Raw genomic sequence first — 12,123 nt, 5'->3', positions numbered from 1 at the left:
TGTAAATTATGGAATGTGGGGATGGATACTTTTTACATCTACAAATAACCACCATTTATATCAATTTCAACAAAATAAAAATTAATTATTTTTATTAACTTTCCTATAAAAAAACAGGAAATAACTGAAAAGATAATAATTTCTCAAGAAAGTTTTTTTAACTTATAATCAGGTGTTTGGATTGCCAACTTAATTTTAAATGAGATATAATCATATTTAAACTTGTGTAATTTGGCAAGAATGATGTATTGGTTTTCTTGGGCTGCCTTAACAAAGCACCACATATCAAGCCCCTTAAAAAACAACAGAAATTTATTGTCTCACAGTTTTGGAGTCTTGAAGTTCAAAATCAAGGTTTCATCAGGATTGGTTTCTCCTGAAAATGTGAGGACAAAACCCATTTTAGTCCTCTGTTCCTGGCTTGTAGATGGCCATCTTCTCTCTGTGTCTTTTCATATTATACTTCCTTTGTGTGTGTCTATCTCAGTGTTCACGTTTCCCCTTTTTATACCAGTTATTCCAATTATGTTGTGTTAGGACCCACACTAATGACTTTATTTAAATTTGATTACTCTGCAAAGATCGTGTCTTCAAATAAAGTCACATTTTGAGGTTCTTGGGATTAGGACTCCAACATACCTTTGAGGAATGAAGTACACAATTCAGTGTATGGCAAATAAAGTCTGCATGGAACATAGTACTTGGCATTATAATTTTTTGTTATCAATGAGTTAAATACTGTATTATACTGGTAGAAATTTTTACATACAAATATTATAACATAATAGGCAAAATAGATATGTGGTAAAGTAGAAAATGTCATATTCATATCAATTTTTAAATTAACTTCATTTGTAATTTTTAATAGTTTTAGTTAATCAAATGTATTAAATCAAACCCAAGTATCAAATAAGTGCAGATAATGCTATTGGCAAATACTTGTATTATTTTACTTTTTGTTATGTTATAATTAAATTAATGGAGGTTCTCAGCATAAAATATAAGAGCTTTGTACATTTAATTATAAAACCTAGTAAATCAGGATTTATATTGTGTTTTGTGGCATATTTTCCTTTAAAAGAATAACACCAAAGCAACTGCTCTTTATACACACACACGCACACACACTATATGTTATTGTATATAATGCATGTGTGCACACACACATATACATATATAATTTTTTTCTGTGACAAGTCAAGATTGATTTAAATTATTTCTTATGCTGGCATATTTCTAACACAAATGCAAAGATCATTTATATTAATTATCTTTTTGCTACAAAGTATCCTCTGTTAAAGAAAAGTATTTTATCTGATGAGACCAGCAAACAGAAACTGATTTTATACTAATACTATTACCAGCAATAGCAGAGAGAGAGAGCACAGACCAAGTCTTAGTACTCAGCTCTGTTGAAATAAAGTGTCATAGTAATCTTAAAAGTCAAGATGGGAGGATCTTAGTCTTTCAGTATTTGCTAATTGTTTCTATCCAAATGAAATAAACTTTCTCCTATCTTCCTAAAAGGATGTAATTTTACAACTTGGAGTAAAGTACCCACAGGACTTAGGCTCCCACCTTCACACAGAAACTGAGAGATAGGATTTTACCTTCCTTGATGATAAAGTTTCAGACATGGCTCCCAGGATCTTGGGAATGACAATCCTGTGTTATAAAACAGACAAAAGGCTTTTAAAATGATTTACATCTCAAAGGAACAGAGAAAGAGTTTACAATTACAGGTTTTCTAAAGTAAATTGCTCAAAAAAGGGAGTTCAGGGACCTAGAGACAGGAGAAACTTGTCTAAAATCTGGTCATAATTGGTCTCATTGTTTTAAGGTATGTTTTGAAAATTTTTATCATGAAGGGATGTTGAATTTAATCAAATGTTTTTCCAGCATCTATTGCAATGATCATATGGTTTTTGTCCCTTTTGCTGAAGGGACATATAACATTCCTTAATTTACATAGATGGAATCATCCTTGCATTCCTGGGATGAATCTCTTTTGGTGATGAAGAGTGATTTTTTTAACATGTTATTGAACAGTTTGCCAGCATTTTATTGAGCACTTTTACATCTGTGTTTATCAAAGATATTGGCCTGTAATTTTCCTTTTTAGTTATGCCTTTATCTGGATTGGGTATGCTGGCCTCATAGAATGAGTTTGGAAGTATTCTGTCCTTTTCAGCTATTTGCAATAGTTAACCAATATGAGTTCTTCCTTAAATGTTTCGTAGAACTCAACAAAGAAGAAATCAGGTCCTGAGCTTTTCTTTGATAGGAGATTGTTTTATTACTGCTTCAATCTCATTAATTGTTTGATCTGTTCAAGGTTTTCTATTTCTTCATGGCTCAGATTTGATAGGTTGTATATGTCCAGTAATTTATTGATTTCATCTGGATTTTTCAATTTGTTGGCATGTAGTAGTTCATAGTAGTCTTAAATTATCCTTTGTATTTCTGTGGTATCAGTTGTAATGTCTTCTTCTTCATCTCTGATTTTATTTATTTGGGACTACTCTCTTTTATTCTTAGTCTAGCTAAATGTTTGTAAGTTTTATCTTTTATAAATAACTCTTCATTTATTCTTTTGTGTTGTTTTTGTAGTTTCAATTTCATTTATTTCTTCTCTAATATTTATAATGTGTTTCTACTAATTTTAGTTTGATTTCTTCTTGCTTTTCTAATTTTTTGAGATGCATCATTAGGTTGTTCATCTGAAGTCTGTCTACATTTTTTTATATAAGTTTTAATTGCTATAAACTCCCCTCTTAAGACTGCTTTTTTGTATCCAAAACAGCCATCTTTCTACTGGGCATATATCCAAAACAAGGAAATCAATATATTGAAGAGAGAGCTGCACATTCATGTTTATTGTGGCAATATTCACAATAGCCAAGATATGAATTCAACCCAAGTATCCATCAATGGATGAATAAATAAAGAAAATACAATGCATTTACACAATGAAATATTATTCAGCCCTAAACATAATTAAATTCTGTCATTTGCAGCAACGTGTATGAAACTGGGGAACAGCATTTTTAGTGAAATAAGCCAGGCACAGAAAGATAAATATTGGATGTTTTCATTCATATTTGGGAGTTAAAAAATTGGCCTCATGGAAATAATGATTAGAATAATAGTTAGCAGAGAATGAGAAGGGAGCGGGGGGTCATGAAAGGTTGGCTAATATGTACAAAAATACAATTAGATAGAAAGAATAAGCTCTAGTGTTCGATATCACAGCAAGGTGACTTTATACTTATAAAGAATTTATTGTGTATTTAAAAATAGCTAGAAGAAATTTGAAATGTTTCCATCAAAGAGAAATAATAAAAATTTGAGACAATAGATATCACAATAACCCATTGGATTTGATACAGTATATGCATGCATCAAAATATTACATATACCCCATAAATATGTATAATTATGATGTATCAATAAGGATAAATAAGCAAAAAATTTCAGTCAAGGTGAGAGGAACATTAAGATCTAGGTCAACTCTAAATATTTTTTTGAAGGAATGAATGAGCATTCTACAAAGAAGTGTATTAACAACAATAGTAGATATAAAGAAAAATTAAGACACATAGAGTCATGATATTTAGTAAAATTTAATTTTAAATGTTGCTTATTTTTTATTTCAATGACATGATTGTATTTAATTTTTGTAAGAAAATAATTATCTTTGACAAAATACATTTATTTTTGGTAGCATATGGGTCTCCTTTTAATTAACATCATGATAAACCTCCAGTTACTTATTTCAGTTTCAATCATCAGAAAAGGCAACTTATACAACTGTTTTCAAAAAGAATCCAGTAATTCATTTAAATGTATATTTATTGATCGCTTTACAATGAACCAGACAGTCTCCTAGGCTAATAAAAAAGACAAAATTGTTGCCTACAGGGAGCTTATACCCAAGAGGTATAAATAGATATATACAAATTTCTATTTAATATTAAAGCATTACTTTGTAAGCAAATACATAGCCTGTTGTGGAGTATGGTGAGGAAAAACAAAATAGGGTAATCACGATAGGGACTTACAGAGGTGTATGATGCACTGATTATAAATGTAAGTTTGATCACTACAAAAAATGATATTTAATAAAGTACATTCATGCAAAAAATAATTTCAGGAAGGGTAAAGGAAGTTCAAGGGCACTAAGGTAGGATTGTGTTTGATATATTTCAAAAACAGTGAGGTGGCTAGAGCAGAGGAATCTAGTGGAACAGGAATTTAAGTTATCAACTAAGTAAGCAGGGAGTATGTGCCTGAGGGAAGAGTTCTGGGAAGATGATCAGATCATGAGGGGAGCTTCATAAAGACTTGAGGCTCCCAACGTGAAGCCACTGAAGATAACAAAGTAGTGATTCGGTTTGATTTTATATTTAAAATAATAACTCTGGATACTGTATAGAGAATAAATTATAGAAAAACAATAATTGAGATTGGAGACCAATTAGATAGTTATTGAAGTAATCCAAGTGAGAAGAGGATAAAGGCATTCCCATTCATTAGATGGGATGACTGCTGATAGAGTACATTTGGAAGGGATGTTCAAGAGTTTCATTTAAATTACCCATAATTTTACATATGTGTCAAGGTTTAAGATAGAATTAGGCAAAGGAGGGAGTAAATTAAGACAATAAGAATAGGCTCTTCTTTAAAGCACATTTACTGACAAAAGATAAAACACTTGGAATAGCTGGTGAGAGACATGGGGTAATGAGAATCGTTTTAAACTGATTCAGTAGAGGGAGAAAGACTAATGATGCAAAGTGGAGAAAGAGAAATTTCTGGGACAGTGTTTCAAAAGATGAGAGATTATGTGTTATGTCTCTCTCTCTCTCTCTGTGTGTGCACGCATGCCTGTGTTTGTGTGTAACTGTTTATTTGGAGATCGTTTCAACATTAAGGAAAAGTTGCAAGAGTATTACCCAGATTCACATATTATCATTTGGCCACATTTGTTTCTGTGGCTTTCTCACTCACTCTGTCTCATATTCCGTAGGAATGTATATCAGTATATGTATAGGTATCACTATAGCTAGAGGTATAGGTAGGTATAGACATAAGCTCAGATATTGATAATTTTCAAAACTATTTGAGAGTAAGCTACATTTTGTACTTATCTCCTTAATTAATTTTTCTTAACTTTTAGTGAGTGTGAGGTTTGGGTAATTGACACCTTAGTTCTCAGTATGTACCTATATGCTCTTTCAGAAAACTCCCTGGAAAAAATAATAAATTAAGTCTGTGGAAAACAGAAAACCCACAAGATGGCAGGAGTGCCACATACATGTAGGTTGCTTGGTTACTTCCTTTATTTTCACCTCCCCAAGTTCCTCATCTGAAGACTTTTATGTTTAACATTTTAATATATTGTTGCTTTGAAATGTAAATGACTTAAGACACATAAAGGGGAGATGATAACATAAATAAGTTAAGAAACTCAGAAAAAGCATATAGCAAATAAGCATACCTAGAGAGTCATAATGTTAAACCATTCAAAATAAATTCCCTTTAAAATTCTTATGCTTTAGTTTGAAGAGAAATATCTTTACGGAATAAGACCAAGTATCAGGAGGTTAGGGATCTATAAGAAAAATTCTTAGTATATTAGAAGCTTCAAGGGTATGTTAACACTAGACTGTTTGTCAAAATATAATACAAAAGGAACTTGAGACTCTTATAGAACATTATTGTGATTGACTCTACTGATGACATTTGACTTCCTGGACAAAGTGAATAGGAATTGATATGTATTCTAGATGCCTAGAATAACAGACATATATGTCAGAACACTAGAGATAAAATCTGTGAAGTTTCAGAGTAAGGTTTACAGAATTACAATATTGCAGGGTATGCCAAAGCCTGTTCTGTTCTACTCTAAAGAATGAATAAGTTGTTTCTCCTTACTCTGTATGAATAATAAAGAGACATAGCCCTTGGATTTTGGAGACAGTACATATACATTTAGTAATGTTATTCTTATTCCTTTATGATGACTTAAATGACTACTAGTTTTGAGTCCAGACTATGGTACAAGCTGCTCTGCTGATTAGGTCATATGGCACAGCAGATCCAATGGATAAAGATGTGTTGGATCTCTAACAAGTACCAACAGGAAAGCCAAGGCAGAGATCTTTAGGGTTGTGGAACATGGTAACACTTCTACAGTGCAAACTGCTTCCCATTTGAAAATGGCTCTCATTGTAGAACAACGCCTTAGTGAAGACTGAAAGCCTGGAAGAGTGAGATCTGAGATTTACGCTGAGACATACTTTCATGGGAGGCAGGGTGCAATAGCCATCTATTTTGAATTCATAACTGAATGATAAATTCCTAACTGTACTTGAGAAAATCCAAAAGGTACAAAGTAGTTACATATACAATGGCTGAGACTACACTGGTAGCTACAGATTTATACTAGTGTCTGTCTATTAGCTCACATCAATGGCTCCTTAGAGATCCTTATGTCTAACTGATAGAGAAAGAAGCAACTAGGCTTGGTTTACAGTAACTGTATTTGCGCTAGTCATAGAGGTAGTGCGGCCACACACATAGGGCTACTTCTATAGCCACACTCAGTAGTAACCCTAAAAGAAAGTGATAAAAGAAAATCCTCCCATGGACAGATAGAAAACTGGGTTACCGACTTTGTATACAGGGTGTATTAATCTGTTCTCACACTGCTAATAAAGACATATCCCAGGCATGGTAATTTATAAAGGAAAGAGGATTAATTGACTCACAATTCAGCATGGCTGGGGAGGCATCGAGAAACGTATAATAAAAGGGGGAGAAAACACACCCTTCTTCACGTGGCAGTATCAAGGAGAAGTGTAGAATGAAATGGGCAGGGGAAACCACTTATAAAACCATCAGATCTTCCGAGAACTCATTCACTTTCATGAGAACAGCATGGAGGTAACCACCCCCATGTTTCAATTACCTCCCACCAGGTCCCTCGCACGACATGTGGGGATTACTAGAACTACAGTTCAGGATTAGATTTGGATGGGACATAGCCAGACCATATCAGAGGGTAAAGTAGATCAGAGTTCTGATATTTATAAATCCTGTGAAACGTCACATGTGTAACTGATTTGGTCAAGGACTTGGAAGAAGAAAAATTAGAAAATTAGAGATCAGGCAGTCCTAAGAGGAAGTGTGTGAGCGAACTTCTGGGGAGGGCATAAAGCATGCGGAGCTTTGTGTAGCATGTAAATTTCCACTGGAGCTCATCTACCAAATAAAGTGAGTAGAATGACCCAATCTAAAAATGGACCTATGAATGAAGTGGCTATGGTGACATCAAACGGGACTAAAAATTGATCCAGCAACATAGAATCTTTCTCACTAAAGCTAATTTAGCTACAGCTATTGCTGAATCCCCAGCCTGCAGGCAGCAAAGAACGACAACCTCCCATATAGCAACACTCTTGGAGGAGACCAGCCACTGCTTAAAATTGCGTTAGATCCCTTCCACCTGGTGGGGACAGTGGCTCTAGTGATTTTAGAATTTTCCACACAATGGATGTGGGTTTCATTTTCTACCTTCAGTTCCTATATCAGCAACACTACCTGAAAACTTTTGGATGCTTTATCAGTTGGCGACATATCCTGCAAAGGATTGCCTTGGACCGTGGGTCATTTTACAGCAAAAGTCTCATCACACATCTCACTACTTAGAAGTACCCACTCTCTCGGATTGGAGGAGTGGCCTTTTACAAACAGCTGTAACTAAAATGCCTTCTCAGTGACAACACACTGTGGGATGGGCACTGTCTTTTACAATGTGAAGCATAAAGAAAACCAATGTCCAACACAAGGTAATATACAAGGTATGAATGTAGAATTGTTCCATCACATTATCATTTCCAGGAATCCATGTGTGAAATATATCTTCACAGCTTTAAGCTTTTCCAAATTACAGTTTCTCCAAGAGACGCTATAAGGGTTTAACTGAACTTGAATCTACAACTACTTATTGGTTATTTGGGCCTTTTAATACCAGTGGACCAGCAGGCAAAAGAGGTAAATAAAGGAATTACTGTATCGTCAGATGTAATCAACCCTAATTATTATAAGAAGCTAGAGTTATTGCTACATCTTGGGAGCAATGTGTTTTCATACTGCTAATTGGGAGCAGTGAAAAGTTAATTAAAACTATCATAGTGAACGGATAATAAGAACAATCACAGCCTAATCAATACCCCTTTGATAATCTGGGTTACCTCCAACAGGCAAGACGGCAAGACTAACTAGTTGTTAGCAAGGGGCAAGGATAATCTAGAGTGGGAGGCGAAGGAAGAAGGAAATGAATGTAACTATTGATTCAGATAAACTGCAAGAGTAGGGACCTCAGCTTGCTTTTTCCATTAACTATTTTGTGTTAATTTTCCTAAATTAAAGCTCACTGCCCTCATGAAGGGGATATTGTAATGAATTGGTTTAAGTACAAGTGGGAGTTGAGTGATGCAAACAGCTAGACATTGTATAGGAAAAAACAGATCTATACCTTTTTTTTTTTTTGCATGTCACTTGAAACACCTTCAGCCCCTTCTTTAGCAGCAGCAAATACTCTCATGCAGCTTTCCACAAGCTCGGGGCAACTTCACAGCAGTCTTTTAATTTTTGTTTCCTGTCAGAGGAATTCTCTTTGCTTTTGGTTTCAGATATCAGTGGGGACATATTCATACTCACACTTTTGCAAACTGAAATTACAAAGAAATTAATTTCAACTGAGCCATTGCTAACCAATGGGAGAAGGTTGTTGGCATATAAATGCTCCCTTCTGTCTATGCCCAGATGGCAGTTCCAAGGCACAGGTCTTAAGGCCCCTGAGAAAATCTGTGCAAGATCGAACACTAACTGCAAACTCAATAACACATCCTTTTATTGGATTTCTTCTCTTTCTCGTTTACTTCCACCTGTTCTTCTTTCTTGCTCCCAGAGATCATTTACCAATTAGGCTACCAGCCCACAAGCATTAGTTTCCAGTTTTAACTTTCAGTTCTAAACTCATCTTAGACATAGCTCCAACAGTCTGTGAATACATTTTTTGTAAAAAGTCATTAAGGAGGGGAGAATATAGGTGAACTTGGAGTTGATTTAATTAAATGTATATGGAAATACATCCAAAGACTGCTCAGGACGGTGTCAGTGAACTGGTTTTTACTATTTTCTACTATAGCTCAAGAGTGCATTAAATAATGGCCCTCAAATATGCATGTGTGTGTGTATGTGTGTGCACACGTATGTGTAGTGAGTTACGATACATATATATCCACATATACATATATATATCTTAACACACTGTATATGTGTGTGTATGTGTGCATGCCCATGTGTGTGTGTAGTGGGTTAAGATATATATATATATGTATGTATGTATATATATATCTTATATATCAATATCCACATACATGTATCCTTACATATATATATATATATATAGCTTAGCCCACTATATATGTGTACATGTTTGTGTGTGTGTCTTAACCCACTTGAGTCTGTGAATGTGACCTTATCTGGAAATAGCATCTTTGCCAATGTAATTAAATTGGAAATCTCACCTGGGAAGATAGTCACATAGCCTTCTCCCCTTGTGTTTTCCCTGGGTGTCTCTTCTGTGTCTGTATCTCAGTTCTCTCTCTCTCTCTTGTTTTTTATAAGACAGAGGCAGAGATTGGAGGGATACATTTGCAAGCCAAGAAACACCAAGGATTGCCAGCAGCCTCCAGAAGCTCAGAGAGAGACAACAAATAGATTGTCTCTCAGAGTCTTTAGAAATAATGAAGCCCTGACAGCTCTTCAATTTTGGGCTCCTTGCCTCCAGCACTGTAATCATAAATTTCTGTTGTTGTAAGCCACAAAGTTTGTCATAAATTGTTACAGCAGTTCTAGGAATCTAATACACTTACAAATCCAAACACAAATTCAATTTCTATCATTTTGAAATTTCACCATTAAACATTGGTTCAGTGACATGATTTAGAGCTATGTATAGAAACTATGTTAACAATTAAAGATTTGGTATTATGTTATTTAAATGGCATTAATTTTTGAAGCCGGTGTTGATAGCTATGATCTGAAGTAACTCCAAACTAAAATCGTAATAGCCAAATGAGAGCAAAGTGCATTTTAATTAGAGTTTATTTTCCAACTTAATAATTCAACCAAACATTGTTTAGGTAAAGTCTGGGGTTGAAGCCTCAAGCAGTGTTTCCTTCTCTCCTCCAAATCTATCAATTATATATTTTCATGGGCAGAAAAAGAGGATGAGAGAGGAGAGAGAGAGAGAGAGAGAGAGAGAGAGAGAGAGAGAGAGAGAGAGAGACCTATTCTGAAGAGATAGGCCTTACCTGTGCCTGAATTCCACATGGACCCAGAAAGCAGAGATTTGAACAAGCAGAAAACTATTGAGCTCTTTAAAGGAATTTTAATTTTAGCCCTATCTTACAGCAAAATGCAACAGTCCCCAGCTTTTTGGCACCAGGGACCTGTTTCACAAAATACAATTTTCCCATGGACAGGAAGGGTGGGAGAAGGAGGTTTCAGAATGAAACTGTTCATCTCAGATTATCAGGCAGTCTCACAAGGAGTGGACAACCTAGGTCACTCGCATGCACAGTTCACAACAGGGTTCATGCTTCTATGAGAATCTAATACCTCCACAGATGTGACAGTAGGAACTCAGGTGGTAATGCCCTTTCGCCTGCTGCTCACCTCCTTCTGTGCAGCCTGCTTCCTAACAGGACACAGACGAGTAGTACCAGTCCACGGCCCAGGGGTTGTGGACTCCTGGCATATTGTGTCTGATTAATGCCTCTAGCTTTGACAACTCTATTTCTGAGAAATGAAGTGTCAAGAAGAGGGCAAATAAACACATGCTCTGCCATGGGCATAGGAGCAAGATGAAGAGACAAAAAGGATGTGTTTTCTTCCCTACAAATAAATTTGCATAACATTTTCCTACGTGTTTGGGGTTTCAGCTTGATCTGTAAGCTCGGTCTCATGATCCAGTTTATCTTACCTGGAATTCTAGCAATCTCCTGAGGCTGCAGATGTATCTAAAATTATTCATCAAATATTCAGTGGTGAAGTTAACAGGTTTTTTAGATAAGAGTAAGTTTTTTTGACAAAACCATTTATATAAGTGGCTTACTAAGAAAGGACCAACAACTAAATATCTCCCCAGCATTACAAATAAAGAACACACAATCATTATGGTGATTATGACCTACTATATAGTAAAGTTTATATAGTTTCCATAACAGATATATAGTTACCAAAACAGAAAAGTTAGTAAATGGAATTGAAAATTTTAAAATAATTTTTAGCAATTTCTTATATCTTCTGAATTTTTTTAGCCTGAGGGAGGGAAGTTGGTAATGGTAAATTTTGTCTTCCCTTTTGTGCCCTCAAGAAATATTTTAGTAGAGTATATATTTGTTCTAGATCTTCCTGTCAGGTTACAAGTTGCTTCTTTAACTTCTTTTAGCTCATATTTCCCTCCCTCCCTATGGCTACTTATTAGACATCTCCATTACAATTACCATGGAGTTTCGTTCATGTCATGGTGCCTGAGCTCACTCCAGAATTACTGATTCAGAATCTCCAAGGTTGGGCCAGGGAAGCTGCATTTTTAACCAGTAGACCAAAAGCAATTGCAACAAAAGGCAAAACTGACAAATGAGATCTAATTAAAGATCTTCTGCACACCAAAAGAAACTATCATCAGAGGGAAGAGACAACCTACAGAATAGGAGAAAAGTTTTGCAATCTATCCATCTGACAAAGGTGTAATAGCCAGAATTTACAAGTAACTTAAACATATTTAAGAGAAAAAAAAAGAAAACCTCATCAAAAAGTGGGCAATGGATATGAACAGATTTCTTAAAAGAAGACATTTATGGCCAGGCGCAGTGGCTCACGCCTATAATCCCAGCACTTTGGGAGGCCGAGGCAGGCGATTGCCTGAGCTCAGGAGTTTGCAACCAGCCTGGGTAACAGGGTGAAACCTCGTCTCTAATAAAAAATAAATAAATAAATAAATTAGCCAGGCATGGCAGCATACGCCTGTAGTCTCAGCTACTT

The 12,123-nt window shown here is 35.2% G+C and overlaps 1 long non-coding RNA gene across 1 annotated transcript in view; it reads right to left on the bottom strand.

Moving 5' to 3' along the window:
- Positions 1 to 361: 361 nt before the first annotated feature.
- Positions 362 to 12,123, bottom strand: part of LOC135276358 (uncharacterized) — a 48,940-nt gene continuing 37,178 nt past the window's right edge. Inside the window, exons 2-3 of the long non-coding RNA XR_010343901.1 lie at positions 1,611 to 1,665; positions 362 to 376 (exon numbers count right to left, since the gene is read on the bottom strand). This is a non-coding gene — a long non-coding RNA (uncharacterized LOC135276358). The remainder of the gene's footprint in view (positions 377 to 1,610; positions 1,666 to 12,123) is intronic.

Source organism: Aotus nancymaae, unplaced genomic scaffold (genome assembly GCF_030222135.1).
Source record: "Aotus nancymaae isolate 86718 unplaced genomic scaffold, 86718_ANA_hifiasm-v0.15.2.pri h1tg000022l_1, whole genome shotgun sequence".
Classification (NCBI taxonomy): Eukaryota; Metazoa; Chordata; class Mammalia; order Primates; family Aotidae; genus Aotus; species Aotus nancymaae.
Note: the sequence above shows the minus strand (reverse complement) of the source record. Positions and strands in the feature narration are given on the sequence as shown.